Here is a 19,046-nt window from a genome sequence, read left to right on the forward strand (position 1 = left end):
TTGTCTAAGCCTCTGGTTTGGATTAGGGACTCTCTAGTTTCTACTTTCAGGCAGGGTGACTCAATCCTGAATCTTGTTTCTGTCAAATTCTCCCTATCGCTTAGTGCATTGCTAAACTTTCAATAAGAGCTCAATAAATACCATTGATGATGGTGTTGTAATCTCCCCACTAGAGTGTGAACTCCTAGATGGCAGGGGTTGGGTCTATGGATTCTATTGCACTCTCTCAAGAGCTAGAACAGTGCTTTGCACATACAGTAAGCACTCAATAAATGCTTAGTACAGTGCTCTGCACAAAGTAGGTGCTCAATAAATGCAATTGAATGAATAAATACGAGTGATTAGTTGATGGTGAGTCCTTGGAATTGGAGAACGCATCCAGGAAGGGATTCTGGAGACTCAAACAGATTTCTCACTTCCTAGTCTGTAAAATGAATGTTTATTCAGTGCTCACTGTTTGCAGAGAATTGTACTAAGTGCTTGGGAGAATACAGTACAATCATAAACAGACACTTTCCCTGCCCACAATGAACTCTATCCATCTACAGATCTTCATTCCCTATTAATCACTATAGTGCTCACATACAAATCCCCTTTTGTAGCTCTCTACAAATCCCTTTTCCCTTCTTCCTTCTGCCCTTAAATTGTTAAATTGTAAACTCCCTGGGGGCAGGGATCGTGTCTGCTAACTCTATTATTCTCTCCGAAGTGCTTAACACAGTGTTTGGCACACAGTTGTCTTGTCTTATGGCACCGAGTCATTTCTGAACCATAGTGACACCCTGGACACATCTCTTCCAGGGTGCCCCGCTCTCCATCTGCATTCTGGTAGTGTATCCATACAGTTTTCTTGGTAAAAATCTGGAAGCAGTTTACCGTTGCCTCTTTCCGCGCAGTCATCTTGAGTCTCAGACCTCAACTCTCTCCTGTACCACTGCTGCCCAGCATGGGTGAGTTTTGACTTATAGTAGATTGCCTTCCACTCGTTAGACACTGCCCAAGCTAGGAATGGAACGGATAGGCCTCTGCTTGACTCTCCCTCCCATAGCCAAGACTGGTAGAGGACTGGAAACTCTCCAGGTGTGACCCTGAGAGGGGTCGGCACACACTAGGAACCAAAAAATGGTATTGACGATGATGAAACAGAATTGAGTATTCTCCATTCCATTTCTTGTTAACTTGGAAAAATGAACAATAAGTCATCTTAATGTTCTGGAGCATGATTCCTTTTCTCAAATGATAACAACCAAGACAATGAAAGGAAAATAACTGATGGCATGAAAATACTCATATAAAGCAAATTGTATGTTAATAACCCAGACTTTTGACAAATTTTGAGAGTGCTAAGAAAGCAAAGTAAAAATGAACAATGTCATCTTAATGTTCTGGAGCATGATTCCTTTTCTCAAATGATAACAACCAAGGTAATGAAAGGAAAATAACTGATGGCATGAAAATACTCTTATAAAGCGAATTGTATGTTAATAACCCAGACTTTTGACAAATTTTGAGAGTGCTAAGAAAGCAAAAATGAACAATAAGTCATCTTAACATTCTGGAGCGTGATTCCTTTTCTCAAATGATAACAACCAAGACAATGAAAGGAAAATAACTGATGGCATGAAAATACTCTTATAAAGCAAATTGTATGTTAATAATCCAGACTTTTGACAAATTTTGAGAGTGCTAAGAAAGCAAAGTAAAAATGAACAATGTCATCTTAACGTTCTGGAGCATGACTCCTTTTCTCAAATGATAACAACCAAGACAATGACAGGAAAATAACTGATGGCATGAAAATACTCTTATAAAGCAAATTGTATGTTAATAACCCAGACTTTTGACAAATTTTGAGAGTGCTAAGAAAGCAAAGTAGGTTTGGGTCGAAAAGCATCATGTATGCTAAAGCTAGAACATCTCCCAGCAAATGCGTCTTATCCTCACGGAGATAAAACTAAGCTAGAAGGAGCGATAGACTCTATGAAGAGTAGAGGGCTTTGTTTTATAAATGTTATTTTTTTGCAAACAGGTACGTACCTCTGTTCCCTAAATATGGAACAAATAAAAGATCCTCTTTTCTGTCAGATGTCAGGGCAAAAAAGTTGAGTGTGCATTTTCTTCTCTGAACTAAGAGTTTCAAGTTTAAGGGGAAATGAATTAAGAAATTTTGCATCCTTAAAATCAATCACTTATTGTTACCCTTTAGGGAGTTTATATTGCCACCTAGTGGCTATCCTTATTTTGCATTTTTTCAAAGGATTTCAGTGTTCATATTATGAACCCAAACTATTACTTTATTAATAATAATAATAATAATAATAATAGTAATGGCATTTGTTAAGCGCTTACTATGTGCAAAGCACTGCTCTAAGCGCTGGGGAGGATACAAGGTGATCAGGTTGTCCCACGTGGGGCTCACAGTCTTAATCCCCATTTTACAGATGAGGGAACTGAGGCCCAGAGAAGTGAAGTGACTTGCCCAAAGCCACACAGCTGACAAGCAGCAGAGCCGGGATTTGAACCCATGACCTCTGACTCCCAAGCCCGGGCTCCTTCCTCTAAGCCACGCTGCTTCTCTTTAACAGGTAGTCAAGGCTGGCACACCTTAACTACTAAACATTTATTTTTTTTTCTGAAGCAGTGGGTTATCATTTAAATCTAAATTTATAGAGAGGAAGGATTTCTAGCGCTTTTTATTCACCACAAATCTTAGCACGTCTACCAACTTTGTTATAGTGTACTCTCCGAAGTGCTTAGTACAGTGCTCTGCTCACAGTAAGCACTCAATAAATATGATTGACTGAATAATACAGGAATACAACGGATTGATCGATTAACTACTTGAGGTCAATATGGAAAATTTAGAATTCTATAAGATTTGATTATTTTTCAACCGCAATCATTCAGGGAAATGTAGATTCTTTTGATATTTTCCTGCCCATTTCAACAAAACAGTGAACTTGTTTTGGTGATAGCCATGTAATCATCAAAGCCGATCTCCACTTGATAAATAGAGTTCTGCTCTTGGAAACAAAGAAAAAAATTTCCTGGATCAGATGGTCCAGCTCTATTTCACCATTTTTCCCTAGATATCGGAAGGTTCACTAAGAACCTGGAATTCAAAAGGACCTGGGTTATAATCCCCACTCTGCCACTTGTCTGCTGTGAGACCTTGGGCAAGTCACTTAAATTCTCTGTGTGCCTGTTCAGCTGTCCAAAGGGGATTAAGACTTAGCCCCATGTGGGACAGGGACCTTGTCCAGTCTGATTTGCTTGTATCCTCCCCAGAGCTTAGAACACTCTCTGGCACCCAGTAAGTGCTTAACAAATGCCACAGCTATTATTATAATTACTATTAACAATGAGAAGGAGATGAGGGATTTCAAGAGCGCAGTGAATGCAATCTTGTTAAAGAATCCAGGAGACTTGGCCCAGTGTATCTCAACTCTTACTCCAGTCATCCTAAACATTATTGTAGATTACCCTGTCTGACCGTAACACTTACTTCAATGTCGAGTGGCAAAAACCGGAGTTTTATTAGTCTGCAACGTGATTTCTTAAAGTCAAATTTTCTTTTTCCACGACGTCCGCCTCTGGCATAGAGATGTTATTTTCTCCTAGAGAGGCCTGATAAGGATCAGGCTTTAGTTTTTAAGGTTTTGTTTTAAAGTCAAGTCAAATTTTTTCACCATTAATTTTCTCTGGTCTAAGTCCAGCTGAAGTGGTATGTTGTGAGTGATAACCACTCCACCTTTTAAAATAAACTGCCCAGTTTTGCTTTGGCAGTTATTCAACAGGGGAAGACTTATCTGCTTGTAAAGTTCTCCCTCACGTACATGGTTACTCCATTTAAATTCATTTTTTTTTTTTAGTGTGGAGAAAACTACGGAATGGAAAAAAGCAAAGGCATGGATTTTTTTTTATAAGAACATCTGCCTGAAGTTAACTCTATACTCTCCAGAAAACAATCCCTGCCTTCTAATAATAATAATCATTGTGTTAATCTTCACTAGAGGGGAAGTACGGTGTCTTCCAACTCTGTTATACTCTCCTAAGCACTTAGTAAATACAGTCCTTTGCACACAAAAAGCTCTCAGTTAATGCCTGTGATTGATTGAGCAAACAATGTGCCAAGCATTGTGCTGAAGACTAGAGTTGATAAAAAATAATCAGATGACACAGTCCCTGTCCCACCCAGGACTTATAATCAAAGAGGTAAGGGAGAGCAGGTGGCTTATCCCCATTTGCCAAAAGATAAGTGACTTACCTAAGGTCACACAGCATACCAGGGGTAGAGCTGGGATTACAACCCAAGTCTTCTAATTCCCGGTCTAGAGATCTTTCCACAAGGCCAAGCTGCTTCTGAGTTTGATTACTTCTTTTTCGTAGACTGATGTACTAATATTTCTAAATTTTAAGTAAGGTAATTTGGGCTTCTCAGAAATTGTACACAGACCAGTTGCTGAACTTGTTTGCCATGCTGTCATTTTACCCAACCTGAGAGTTTCCATCCACAATAAGGTAGTTAATCAATATTATTTATTGACCCCCTGCTCTGTGCGGAACACTGTTCTCAGCACTTGGGAAAGTATAATAGAGTTAGGAAACATGATCCCAGGCTTCTAGGAGATTATCATTCGGTGGAGGAGATGGACCCTATGATAATTTACTGTGTTAGAAAGCAGAGAGCTGATTTCCACTTCAGTTGGAAGTCAAATGATCATGGCATCTCCTTCTTGGACTCTCCATCTGACTCGCCTTCCCCCCTTGTCTCCCACTCTCCCACTATTTAACTTTCCCTTCATCCTTCCCCTTTCCTCTTCCCCATGACTTAAAATTCACATGTGGCTCCCAGGTTCTCCCCTGTCGCTGTCCCCCAAATCTTCCTCCACTCACTCCCCGCTGAGGAAAGAGGCCGGGTCATCATGCTCTGGGCAATTCTGCTGGGCTTCCTCTGTTCCTGCTGAAGTCCTCTGAGGAAGTGAGTGGAAACTGTATCACCTGCAAGACATAATAATAATAATAATAGCATTTATTAAGTGCTTACTATGCACAAAGCACTGTTCTAAGCACTGGGGAGGTTACAAGGTGATCAGGTTGCCCCACGGGGGGCTCACAGTCTTCACCCCCATTTTAAAGATGAGAGAACTAAGGCACAGAGAAGTTAAGCGATTTGCCCAAAGTCACACAGCTGATAATTGGCAGTTGGGATATGAACCCATGACCTCTGACTCCAAAGCCTGGACTTTTTTCCACTGAGCCACGCTGCTTCTCTGAGCCACGCTGCTTCTCAAGACATGGGGCCTTCACAGCTCCAAGCAAGAGAAGACTTATTCGAGAAGAAAGCAGAAGAAGAGAGAGAGTAACAAGAAGGTATCTCCTTCCTAACAATAATAATGATAAAAATAATAATAATTCAGCACTTAGTACAGTGCCTGACACATAGTAAGGGCTTAACAAATGCTAATAAAAAAACGTGGAGGAGCCGAGACTAGAACTAGGTAGTAGAAGTCAAACCTCACCTCCCTTCACCAAGGTTACTGTGGAAAGTTTTTTACTTAGTTTTACCAGCGTGCAAGGGAGTGACACAAACATACACTCACTCATTCAAGGGTCCAATACCAGTCTGTGGTTAAAGGAGCCCGTTCCGCCAATGCCTCTTCCTTCTGCTTCCAAGAGCTGCTCTGCTGCTGCTGCTCTAATGCTTGCTATTCTCTGCATCTCAGCGTGTCTCTGTGCTACTTCCAGGAGCCCCTATCTGTGCATGCCCCCTCCCCCAGTATGTCCTTCTCTAGGTGCCCCCTTGCAATTCAAAAATGAGCACCTTTTTGTCTGCCTTAGGCGTCACAGCTGTGGCTCAATGTGAGACTCATTGGTTGGTCTAGGCCCATTATCGTGTAGAACGGGGAGAGAAAGTCCCACCTCCCTCCTTGCTCCACCCCCACCAAAAGCCCGCAATCACCTATCCCAGGTAGAGCCCATCACGGCCTTCACAAATCCTCTTCCTTATTGTTGTTCATGGGATCACAAACAGTCACTAACAAGACAGCTGGCTGTGGGCTCACCATAGGAAACTATTGCTTCAGAACCAGAAGACGTTAATGTAGCTTCTAAACGAAGTGGTTGATTGGTCTATTAATTTAGAATGAAGTGTGTGTGTGTGTGAATAATAATAATAATAATGATAGCATTTATTAAGCGATTACTATGTGCAAAGCACTGTTCTAAGCGCTGGGGAGGTTACAAGGCATTCAGGTTGTCCCACAGGGGCCTCACAGTCTTCATCCCCATTTTACGGATGAGGGAACTGAGGCCCAGAGATGTTAAGTGACTTGCCCAAAGCCCCACAGCTGACAATTGGCGGAGCTGGGATATGAACCCACGACCTCTGACTCCAAAGCCCGAGGTTTTGGCTCTTTCCACTGAACCACACTGCTTCTCAGGAGCCACACTGCTTCTCAGTGAAATCCTATCTATATTATAGCTATAATTCTATTTGTTCTGACGATTTTGACACCTGTCTATGTGTTTCATTTTGTTGTCTGTCTCCCCCTTCTAGACTGTGAGCCCGTTGTTGGGTAGGGACCATCTCTATATGTTGCCAACTTGTACTTTCCAAGTGCTTAGTACAGTGCTCTGCACACAGTAAGCGTTAAATAAATACAATTGAAAGAATGAATGAATCTATGCATACATGTGACCGTAATGAAAAGATCCATATGTGACTATCACTCTCTGTGACACTGTTTGCATGTAATAATTGTAGTATTTGTTAAGCATTTAATATGTACACAGTAAGTGTGTGGTGGTTTCTCTGATATAAATTACTTATTTACTCTTGTAAATGTCTTTCTCCCCCCTCTAAACTGTAAGCTCATTGTGGGCAGGGAATGGGTCTGCTAATTCTGCTTTATTGAACTCTCCCAAGCTCTTAGTACAGTGCTCTGCACATAGTAAGCACTCAATAAATATAACCAATTGATTGATGTATCATGCACTGTATTTAGCACTGGGATAGATAGAAGCTAATCAGATTGGAAACAGTCGCTGCCCCACATGGGGCTCACAGTCTTAATCCCCATTTTAAAAAGGAGGTAACTAAGGTACAGTGTAATTAAGTGATTTGCTCAAGGTCACACAGCGGTTATTTGCTGAAGCCGGGATTAGAACTCAGGTCCTAATCAACTCCCAGGCCGTGTTCTTTAATAATAGATCCTCACTGTGATAGTGGGCTTATCTGTTTTCAAGTCTGTTCCTTGATGTTCGAATTCCATGTGAAATTGGCTCAAGAAGAGTGCGTGTGCACACACACACAAACACACATATATTTCTCCTTTTAGACTGTGAGCCCACTGTTGGGTAGGGACTGTCTCTATATGTTGCCAATTTGTACTTCCCAAGTGCTTAGTAAAGTGCTCTGCACACAGTAAGCGCTCAATAAATACGATTGATGATGATGATTTTTCTGGACTGAACTTCATTTTATTCAGGGAGCAACCAGAGCATTTGAGACCGATAGCTGTGAGATCAAAAGAATCCACCTGGGTGCTGTTATCCCCAGTGCAGATGAAGTTCAAACAGCTCCAGCTAATCGACACACTGAGTCGCCCCTCTGAATTCATGACCTGGAGATCATTTTGGATTCTCAGATGACTAGGGATCCCAGATTTGAGCAATGGACTGTTCTTTGACATCTAGATGGATGCATAGAACTAGTAGCAATGGTATTATTGTTGATGATAGTAGTACTTACCAAGTTCCCTCTCAGGGTCGCACCTGGAGAGTTTCCAGTCCTCTACCAGTCTCGGCTAAGGGAGGGAGAGTCAAGCAGAGGCCTACCCATTCCGTTCCTAGCTTGGGCAGTGGCTGGCGAGTGGAAGGCAATCTGCTACAAGTCAAAACTCACCCGGGCTGGGCAGCAGCTACACGGGAGATAGTCAAGGGTGGAGACTCAAGTTGACTGTGTGGAAGGAGGCAATGGTAAACCGCTTCCTGATCTTTACCAAGAAAACTCTCTGTATCCACTATTCATTCATTCATTCATTCAATGGTATTTATTGAGCGCTTACTGTGTGCAGAGCACTGTACTAAGCGTTTGGGAAGTACAAGTTGGCAACATATAGAGACGGTCCCTACCCAGCAGCGGGCTCACAGTCTAGAAGGGGGAGACAGACAACAAAACAAAACATATTAACAAAATAAAATAGAGTAATAAATATGTACAAACATATATACATATATACAGGTGCTGTGGGGAGGGGAAGGAGGTAAGGCCAGGGAGAGGAAGGAGGGGGCTCCACCTGGGAAGGCCTCCTGGAGGAGGTGAGCTCTCAGTAGGGCTTTGAAGGGAGGAAGAGAGCCAGCTTGGCGGATGGGCAGAGGGAGGGCATTCCAGGCCAGGGGGAGGACGTGGGCCGGGGGTCGATGGCGGGACAGGCGAGAACGTGGCACAGTGAGGAGATTAGCGGCAGAAAAGTGGAGGGTGCGGGCTGGGCTGGAGAAGGAGAGAAGGGAGGTGAGGTAGGAGGGGGCAAGGTGGTGGACAGCCTTGAAGCCGAGGGTGAGGAGTTTTTGCCTGAACGATGGCAGATGGAGGTGGGGCATTCTGGGAGAGATGTGTCTGTGGTGTCACTATGGGTCGGAGACGATTTGACGGCATAAGACAAAACAAGACTTATCAAGTACCTATTATGTAAGAATAAGAATTCATTCAATCGTATTTATTGAGAGCTAGCTGTGTGCGGAGCACTGTAATAACAATAACTGTGATATTTGTTAAGTGTTATGTGCCAGACACTGTACTAAGCTCTGGGGTGGATATAAGCCAATCAGGTTGGGCACAGTCCCTGTCCCACGTGGGGCTCACAGTCTCGATCCCCATTTTCCAGATGAGGTAACCGAGGCCCAGAGAAGTGGAGTGACTTGTCCAACGTCACACAGCAGAGAAGTGGCAGAGCTGGGATTAGAACACATGACTTTCTGTCTCCCGGGCCCATGCTCTAGCCACTAGGCCATGTTGCTTCCCATCCAAAGAATGACATTACGTGCTTCAGAAACAACAGATCAACAGCATCTGTTACTTTACTTCTCTGTGCCTCCGTTAGCTCATCTGCAAAATGGGCATTAAGAATGTGAGCGTCATTTATTCAGTCATATTTATTGGGTGCTTACTGCTTCATGTGGGACAGCGACTGTGTCCAACCTGATTATCCTTTAAGCGCTTAGTACAAGTGCTCTGCACACAGTAAGCGCTCAATAAATATGATTGAATGAATGAACAGGACACATTCCTTGCCTAGAAGAACTGGGGGAACCAGCATGGAGTAGTGGCTAGAGCACGGGCTTGAGAGTCAGAAGGATATGAGTTCCATTCCCGGATCCACCACTTGCCTGCTGTGGGACCTTGGCCAAGTCACTTTACTTCTCTGTGCCTCCGTTAGCTCATCTGCAAAATGGGCATTAAGAACATGAGCCTCGTGTATTCAATCATATTTATTAGGGTGCTTACTGCTTCATGTGGGACAGGGACTGTGTCCAACCTGATTATCCTTTATCTACACCAGCAGTTAGTACGGTGACTGGCACACAACAAGTACTTAACAAATACCATTTTTAAAAAAGAAAAAAAAAGAAAAAAACAAAGTCGGTAGGCATGTTCCTTGCCCATAAGGAATTCACAGTCAGAGGATTACAGCTCCATCCACAAGCCTGTAAATTCCTTAGGGGCAGAGACTGTGCTTACTAATTCTATTTTACTCTCCCCAACACTTAGTTCAGTGCTCAGGAATCCACCAATCAATCAATTGTATTTATTGAGCACTTAACTGTGTACAGATGACTGTATTAAGTGCTTGGGAGAGTACAATATAACAAAGTTGGTAGGTATGTTCCCTGACCATAAGGAACTTACCGTCTAGTGAAAGACTTTACAGTCAGGTTTACAATGTACTCTGTCCAGAGTAAACATTCAATAAACACCACTGATTGGCTGGTGGTTAATTGAATAAAGATACCTCGGATGAAAAATGGAATTGGTAAATTGAGGTGGAGGGAATCTACAGGGCACAGAGCAGATGATGGGGAAGGGAAAAGGGAGGCAGTGGGAAAATCAAATGAAATGTTGGTTCTCTGTAAAGCTTCGGTTTTGTTCAGAACAGGCTGCTGTGGCAGATTCTGAAGCCAAAGGTGAAACATGAACTCCAGGAGGACCAGTCCATTCCACATGTGGAACTAAAATTCCAGAGCATTTTGTCTTTGAGGAGAAGGAGGGGGAGGTAAAGAATTGCTTTGTTAGATTCGAAGGGATATTAGCCAGTTGTTCTAATTGTAGGGAAGAAAGCCTTTTTGAGTTCTGTGGATCTGGCACAATCTTCAGGAATATTTTCTGAGAGCAAGGGGTCACACCACCAGGAGGAAGCTGGGAAAGACTGTGGTCTTCTTTTACCATAATCCCTTGCTGCTCCATTACCACAGAGCTCATCCTTTGATCCAAAGAAAGATGAAAACCTTCAAACTGGGAACTTGAGGTACAGATTTGAACGATGGGGGAACTGGCTGAAAACAATCGAGTGTCAGTTTCAAGGATCTAAGGTCACTGGTGGCTTTCGTCGCATCCTCCCATCCCCCCGCAATTCCGTCCAGGAGCAAAATTCTATCATAATGTCCCACAGAAGAGAATTCCCGCTCATCAATTTATCCTCTCGCTGGGAGATAACCACTGCCTCCTCCATTATGTTATCTTTGTCCCAAAGCAGAATATTTATCATAATTTATTCTAGGATATTCTAAATTTACCATGTTGATTACCGTTGTATAAACAGTGTCTGGCGTTGACCTCACTCAGACGGTTGAGGGTGAGCTCTGGCCCTCATTTGGAGTCGAGACCCGCTGAAGAGCTTCAATTTAGTCAAGTGGCTGGAATATCAGTACAAACACCAGGGATAGCAAGCCAGGGGTTCAGTGGGGGGGTTTGAAGAAGAGGAAAAAAAAAATGAGATTCTTCCTACATGTAATGCTAATGGGCCACTTACTGAAATGGATCTGTTTGGAGAGTTGAATCCAAATGGCACAAGGTTAAAGAACATTAGAAAGTGGTTTCTGTCCCATCGGCAGCATGGGTTCGCTCATTAAAAATCTGCACTTAATGCATTTGGAGGGGTCAGCATGAAAAGCTTTCTTAAGTAAAATCTGTTTGCAGGAACTGTATACAAAAATAAGTAATGGGCAAGTATTCTCATAACTTTAGAAGCTCTCCAAATGCGAGGGAGGAGGGTTTTTAACAAAAAAAACCACACAACAGATTATGCGGAATTTCCATTTGCTGGAAAATATTGAGTCATTCATTTGATGGAGACTGATTAAGCTGCACATTTATTGAAATTAGCCACGTCTAATGCACTCGACTCCACGGAACCTTGTTCACATCTTTTCCACCCTCCTCCCCTCGTTCTCTGGCCCTATCACCATTAGTCTGTGCAAGAGGACTTTAAGACTTTGTTCGTTCCCAAACCCCCACCCTACCCTGGTGTTCGTGGCAATTCCACAAAACTCCACTTCCATTCCTCTTCCAGACTGCACCCTCCTTGTGGGCAGGGAATGTGTTGCAACTCTGTTATACTGAACTCTCCCAAGCGCTAAGTACGGTGCTCTGTAGAAAGCAAGCCTTCAATAAATGCAATTGATCGACTCATTCCAAAGACTGATCTTTCTTCGGGTGGCCTCTTCTCTCTCTTCCTACATTCCCATTTGGTGGGTCACAATAGAGGAGACTTTTCCAAGTTTCCATTCCCAATTCTACAGTTTGTTTTTCTCCCTTTCCTCCCTCTCCCTCTTCTCCATCGTCATCTCTTCCTCTGTAGTTCAGTCCCTGCATGATAATAATCAGGGTATTACTATATGCCAAGCACTGCAATAAGCGCTGGAGTAGATACAGGCTAATCAGATCCTATCCGGAGTTCACAGAGTAAGTAGAAGGGAAAACAAGTATAGAGCCCCCAGTTTGCAGATGAGGGAATTGAGACACAGAAAAGTTAAGCAACGTGCCCAAGGTCACCCAGTGGGCAAATGGCGGAGCCAGAATTAGAACCCAGGACCTCTGACTCCCCTGTTCTTTCTATTAGATGATGCTACTTTTTTCTTCAGTGGTATTTGTTAAATGGTCACTAAGGAATGCTCTCCCTCCGCACATCCGCCAAGCTAGCTCTCTTCCTCCCTTCAAAGCCCTACTGAGAGCTCACCTTCTCCAGGAGGCCTTCCCAGACTGAGCCCCCTCCTTCCTCTCCCCTTCCTCCCCCTCCCTATCCCCCCGCCTTACCTCCTTCCCCTCCCCACAGCACCTGTATATATGTATATATGTTTGTACATATTTATTGCTCCATTTATTTAACTTGTACATATTTATTCTATTTATTTTATTTTGTTAATATGTTTGGTTTTGTTCTCTGTCTCCCCCTTTTAGACTGTGAGCCCACTGTTGGGTAGGGACCGTCTCTATCTGTTGCCAACTTGTACTTCCCAAGCGCTTAGTACAGTGCTCTGTACACAGTAAGCGCTCAATAAATACGATTGAATGAATGAATGAATAATAGGTCTTGCTCTAAGCACTGAGATAGACACAAGCTAATCAGGCTGGATGCAGCCCCTGACCTACATGGAACTCACAGTCTAATAGGAGGGAGAACAGTTATTGAATCCCACTTTGTAGTTGAGGAAACTGAGGCACAGAGAACTTAAGTGACTTGCCTAAAGTTGTCCAGCAGGCAAGTGGCAGAGCTAAAATTAGAACTCAGGCCCTCTGACTCCTAGGCCCCCGTTGTATCTACTAAGCCATGCTGCTTTCCTGCTTTATCTCTGCTCCATCAATGGGAAAAGGATAAACTCCACTATAGTATCATGATTCTCTAGATGCTACTAGTGGAAGAAAAAGAAGAGACCAGAGAAGGAAAATTAGCAAACTTCTATAACTACTTGATAAGCTATGACATTTATTAAGGGCTAACTAAACTGGAGACTGTAAGCTCATTGTGGGCAGGGAACGTGTATACCAAGTCTGTTATATTGTATTCTCCCAAACACTCAGTATAGTGCTCTGTGCACAGGAAATGTTCAATAAATATGATTGGTTGATTGAATCCAAGGACCAAGCTAAATGTTAAAGTTGACACTCAATAATTAGATCAGACATAGTACTTGTCTATGGGACTGATTCTTTTCAGCAGGAGGAAGAGTAATATCTTATCCCTATTATTGCAGATGAGGAAGCAGTGACCCAAATACGTTAAATGACTTGTCCAAGGTCACATACGTCAGTGGCCAAGGTGTAACTACCACCCGTGTCTCCTGACTCCTAACAATTTTCCACTCTGCCAAGTTGCCTCTATCTGGGTCTTAATTTACAAGATTGTTCCTACTTCTTTAGGAGCCAATAGCAAGCTGTGATTATGCAAAGCATTAGATATGTGTGGAAAGTGCTTTGATTCACACAGCATCGTCTTACAATCCTCTTTCATTGAGAAATCTGGAGCGTTTGCTGGATTATCTCCCAATTTTACTGCGCACTTGGCATGGCAATGCCTTTTGCAAGCTTCTCAGTAATTATCTGCAAGAAAATTCACCCTGAAGGGTTCACTCATATTAATTCCTCTTTCAGTAGAAGTGCTAAAATGGTAGTTGGGGGAATCTAGGGTGGGGAGATTAGAAATTAATTGGAGAAGGCCTCCTGAAGTAGTTGGGATTTCAGACGGATTTTGAAGACAAGGAGGCCCCTGGTTTATTGGATATGAAGTGGAAGGGAGCCCCAGACAATGGGGAGGATGGGACCAAGAGATCAGCAGCAGAAATGATGAGAACAAGGCACCGTGAGCAGGTCAGCTGGAGTGGAACAAACAGAACGTTAGCTTGTGAACAAAGAAGTTCCACAGAATGGAAGCAGACTCTTGCTAAGGACCCAGAAGGACCTGGTCTTAACCCTCCCTCTGCCACTTGTCTGCTGTGTGAACTTGGGCAAGTCACTTCACTTCTCTGTGTCTCAGTCACTCATCTGTAAAATGGGGATTAAGCCCCCACATGGGACATGGACTGTGTGCAATCTGATTGCCTTGTTTCTACTTCAGTGCTTAGAACAGTGCCTGGCACTTGGTAAGATAAGAGGTACTTGATAAAATGTATAGGGTCTAGACCTTTCTGAGACATTTGAGATCTTTTCCATCTCGGCCCTCCTTAACTTCTAGACCTCTTGGTCACATCTTGGTCGAGAAGCAGCGTGGCTCAGTGGAAAGAGCACGGGCTTTGGAGTCAGAGGGCATGGGTTCAAATCCCAGCTTTGCCAGTTGTCAGCTGTGTGACTTTGGGCAAGTCACTTAACTTCTCTGGGCCTCAGTTACCTCATCTGTAAAATGGGGTTTAAGACTGCGAGCCCCACGTGGGACAACCTGATCACCTTGTAACCTCCTCAGCAGTTAGAACAGTGCTTTGCACATAGTAAGCACTTAATAAATGTCATTATTATTATTATTATCTTCCTGAAGAGAATCCATCACTCAGCAGGTGCTACTCTAATATTAGAGTAAAATTACTCTAAAATTACTCTGGAAATTTGACTATAATTTCCAGTCAAAATGGCGAGCCCTGGTCACACGACCAGAGTCAGGTGACCATATTGCTCTCACAGGCCACCTCTTAGGCCTTGTCTGTCTAGTGCAGAACTATTCCAGGGCCCTCATTGTTTCCTTAGCAACTAACCTCTGAGGTGCTAACCTCCTTCTCCTTTGGCTGACTCTGGACCTGCTGACTATTCACTTTGGCATCGGCCAAAAAGACCAATAAAATAGTAGGCTTAAGAAAGATCTTAGAAACAAAACAAATCTAGATGCTTTTTCACCTGTCCTGCTGTGGGCTGCTCTGGCCACAACATTTTAGGTAGAAAATAGTAGAGATGGACAAGGTATGGAAACATATCTAAAATGCTGTGGGACTTGGAGTAATTTCTCTCTGATGATAGAGAGTATTAGGACTTTGTGAATAAGAACAGTAATTGTGGCATTTTCTGTGTGCCAAGCTCTCCATTTAACAGATGAGGTAACTGAGGCACAGAGAGTAATAATAATAATGATGACATTTATTGAGCACTTACTATGTGCAAAGCACTGTTCTAGGCACTGGGGAGGTTACAAGGTGATCAGGTTGTCCCACGGGGGGCTCACACTCTTCATCCCCATTGTACAGATGAGGTAACTGAGGTACAGAGAAGTTAAGTGACTTGCCCAAGGTCACACAGCAGACAAGTGGTGGAGGCGGGATTAGAACCCACATCCGTTGACTCCCAAGCCCATGCTCTTTCCACTAAGCCACGTGGTGTATACCAGTTAATCAGATCAAACACAGTTTCTGTCCCACATGGAGCCCACAACCTGACCGGGAGAAGGGGTATTTACTCACCATTCAACCTATGAGGAAACTGAGGCACAGAGAAGTTAAGTGTCTTGCCCAAGTTACATGGCAGACCATGCTAGGGCCAGAATTAAAACCCAGATGTCCTAATTCCCAGCCCCGTGATCTTTCCACCAGGCCATGCTATTTCTCACTAGGTCATACACTGTCTCACTGCTGTGAAGATAAAGACCGAGAGAAGACATAGCTGAAGACTATGAAATCATGAAGATTGAGGGCCGAGCATGCATAAAGTTTTTGTTCCAATCCCTCAACCAGGCAATACGTGCATCTACTGAAGTTTTCAGGTGATAGTTTCAAGATAAACCAAAGGAAGCACTTCTTCACCCCGCGGATGATGAGCATATGGAAGTCATCACCACAGAAAATTGTGCAGGGACAGAATATCATTAGGTTCCGAAACAGTTTAGATACATTCGTGGATGAGATGTTTACGAGGGGTTAATGGAGGGAAAGGTTAGGGATGTTATCAGGCTTAAGAAAAGGGTTTAAATGGGCTTACAGATGATAGGTGCCTGATGGGGTATTAGAGGAGAAAGTTAGATGGTCATTACTAATTTTTAGGGTAGATGTTAAAGGGACAACCATCACATTATGCTCCATGCATCATATAGCCTCTGTGGAGGCAGAAAACTGGCCTTCATTGGCCACTGGTATGGCCCAGGATGCATTACTTATCTTCTTTTAGTTTTGCTGTTTTTTGGGGTTTTGTTTTTGTTTTGTTTTGTTTTGGAGGGGGTGTGGTTGTATTTATTAAGTGCTTCCAATGTGCTAGGCACTGTACTAAGCGCTGGGGTAGTTACAAGCAAATCAGGTTGGACACGGTCTCTGTCTCACAGAGGGCTCACAGTCTTAGTCCCCCTTTTACAGATGAGGTAACTGAGGCACAGAGAAGAGAAATGACTTGCCCAAGGTTGCCCAGCAGACAGGTGGCTGAGCTGGGATTAGAGCCCAGGTCCTCGGAGTCCCACGCCCATGCTCTATCCATTGGACCACACTGCCTCCACATTTTGTTGAAGTTAAAATTGCCTGGGAGTCGAGGGTTCTAATCCTAGCTCTTTCTCTTGCCTGTTGTGTGACCTTGGGCAAGTCATTTAACTTCTCTGTGCCTCATTTCCCTCATCTGTAAAATAGGAATTTAAAATATTCAAACTCCTGCTTGGACTGTGACCCCTGTTTGGGACAGGGAGTCTGTCTGATCCACAAATACTGTACCTTCCTAAAGCTTCCTCAAATCTGAAAACGAGTCTCCCCCTCTTCAAAACTTTATTGATAGCACATCTCCTCCAAGAGGCCTTCCCTAAGACCCCCGCTTTCCTCTTCTCCCACTCCCTTCTACATCACCCTGACTTGCTTCCTTTGTTCTTCCCCCTTCCCAGCCCCACAGCACTGATGTACACATCCTCCCCCCTCTAGACTGTAAACTCGTTGTGGGCAGAGAATGTGTCAGTTTACTGTTGCTTTGTACTCTCCCAAGCACTTAGAACAGTGCTCCGCAAACAGTAAGCGCTTGATAAATACAACTGCATGAATGAATGAATAAAGCTCTCAGTACAGTGTTTGGCACAAGGAAAGTGCTTATTAAGTACCACAATTATCAGGATCATGAGAAGCAGCATGGCCTAGTGGATGGAGCATGGGCCTGGGAATCAGAAGGATGTGGGTTCTAATCCCGGCTCCGCCACTCGTCTGCTGTGTGACCTTGTGCAAGTCATTTCATTTCTCTGTGCCTCAGTTATCTCTTCTATAAAATGCTAATGAAGAACGTGAGCCCTATGTGGGCATGAACTGTGTCTAACCTAATTATCTCCTATCTACCCCAGAGCTTAGAACAGTGCCCGCCACATAATAAGCGCTTAACAAATACCATAAAAAAGACTATGATTATAAATATCTTTGTGCAAGCTGGATACCTGGGAAGAACACAAGTTCTTTTTCAGGAATCTGCTCCAGATCTAGGAATGGTGGAGGGGGTTGGGCGAGAGAGAAGCTGGCAAGGAGAGAAGCAAAGATCACTCCTGTTCCTCCTTTTCATTTCTGGGTTGTTTCCTTGGGACGCTCAGCATGACATCACTCTTCACATAAGTTCTTACATATTGGTTGGCTCTGGGTGGGTTTATCTGTTTCCAACTAATTAGCCGGAAATATTTGTGGGGATATTGGGGACTAACAGGTCTGTCAATTACAGTGCCGTGTGGGAGGTCTTAGAGGGGCCCTGTGCAGCGCGGTGTGCTTTGGTTCGAGGGAGGATTTTTGATCTTTTTTTAATTAGTCAGGCAGGCTGCAGCCTGACGCGATAATTTCAGATCCTTTGAGGAAGAGCAGTCCATGAAGGGATTGGGGGTGCGGTAGGGGCGGGGAAGAGTGGAGAAGGAAGAATTAATGTGGATGTCCTATATCACAAAGTCTGTGCTATATCACAGAGTCTTTATCAAGAAGTGTTTCAACATAGTTAATGCATGCTAGATTGCAAGAATTGATTCAGGAAGTCTCCTGTTTCCTTACTTTGGGCTGTGGGCCTGATCTTTAGTATTTCATCAGAGTATCACTCAATCAGCGGGATTTGTCGAGGGTCTACTGCGTGCAACTCACTGTGTTAGGTGCTAGGAGTTCTCTTCCCTCAAGGAGCTTACAGTTTAATGGAGGAGACAGGCAGGCACCCATGACTTAGAAACAGGAGGGAACAGGAAGAGAGACAAAGTTATGACTGGAATCAATCTATCAGTGGTATGGATTGAAGACCTACTAACGGCAGAATAATATTCAGATACCTCAATCAATGATATTTATTGAGCGGTTACAGTATGCAGGGCACTATACTGAGTTAGGCAAAGTGCAATATAATAGAGTTGGTAGACACAATCCTTGTTACTGCTTGGGACAATTAAACGGAAGCAAAACAGAGGTTCTCTGCCCTCAAGAAGAAGCTATGTAATTGCTATTTAGAGGTTAAAACAAGGAGCATCAATAATACCCTAAGTGCTTTGTACATAGTAAATGCTCAATAAATACGAGTGAATGAATCAATCAGTGTTATTTAATAAGCACTTTCCATGTGCAGAGCATGGTACTAAGCATTTGGGAGAATACAACAGAGTTGATAGATGAGTTTCCTGCCCACAACGGGCTTACAACCTAAATTTGCCCATTATGAAATATCACTGGGTCCTTTTTCCATGGTGGAGGTGGTGGTTAATTAATTTCCCATTAGTTCTGTTGGGCTCCATCATGGATTTCAGCTGTTTTTCTTCCATTTATTTCCCTGGCACTATAGCAAGAGGACACAGTCCCAATCACCGGATTGGAATTGGAAGCAAATAGAAATCAGGATGAACTTCGGAGTTGAGAACCGTGCCCCTTCCCCTCCAAAATTACCTAATTGAGAGCTGATGAAACTCCTTTCCCTGATGTTTTAAGCCCAATCAATCCATGATATTTACTGAGGTCTTATTGTGAGCAGAGCAAGGTATTCAGTTAGTCAATTATATTTCTTGAGTGCTTACTGTGTGCAGACCACTGTACTAAGCGCTTGGGAGAGTACATTAGAACAATAAACAGGCACATTCCTTGTCCACAATGAACTTACAGTTTAGAGGCAG

General features: G+C 43.4%; 2 non-coding genes across 2 annotated transcripts; one reads left to right on the forward strand and one right to left on the reverse strand.

Annotated features, from left to right (window-relative positions):
- Window positions 1-960: 960 nt before the first annotated feature.
- Window positions 961-1,098, reverse strand: LOC119935965. Its single transcript, XR_005453560.1, has one exon. It is a non-coding gene; the product is annotated as a small nucleolar RNA SNORA7 (small nucleolar RNA).
- Window positions 1,099-7,758: 6,660 nt separating this feature from the next.
- Window positions 7,759-7,896, forward strand: LOC119936009. Its single transcript, XR_005453604.1, has one exon. It is a non-coding gene; the product is annotated as a small nucleolar RNA SNORA7 (small nucleolar RNA).
- The last annotated feature ends 11,150 nt before the right edge of the window (window positions 7,897-19,046 follow it).

The sequence above is a fragment of the Tachyglossus aculeatus genome, chromosome 12 (assembly GCF_015852505.1).
Source record: "Tachyglossus aculeatus isolate mTacAcu1 chromosome 12, mTacAcu1.pri, whole genome shotgun sequence".
In the NCBI taxonomy this organism is placed as follows: Eukaryota; Metazoa; Chordata; class Mammalia; order Monotremata; family Tachyglossidae; genus Tachyglossus; species Tachyglossus aculeatus.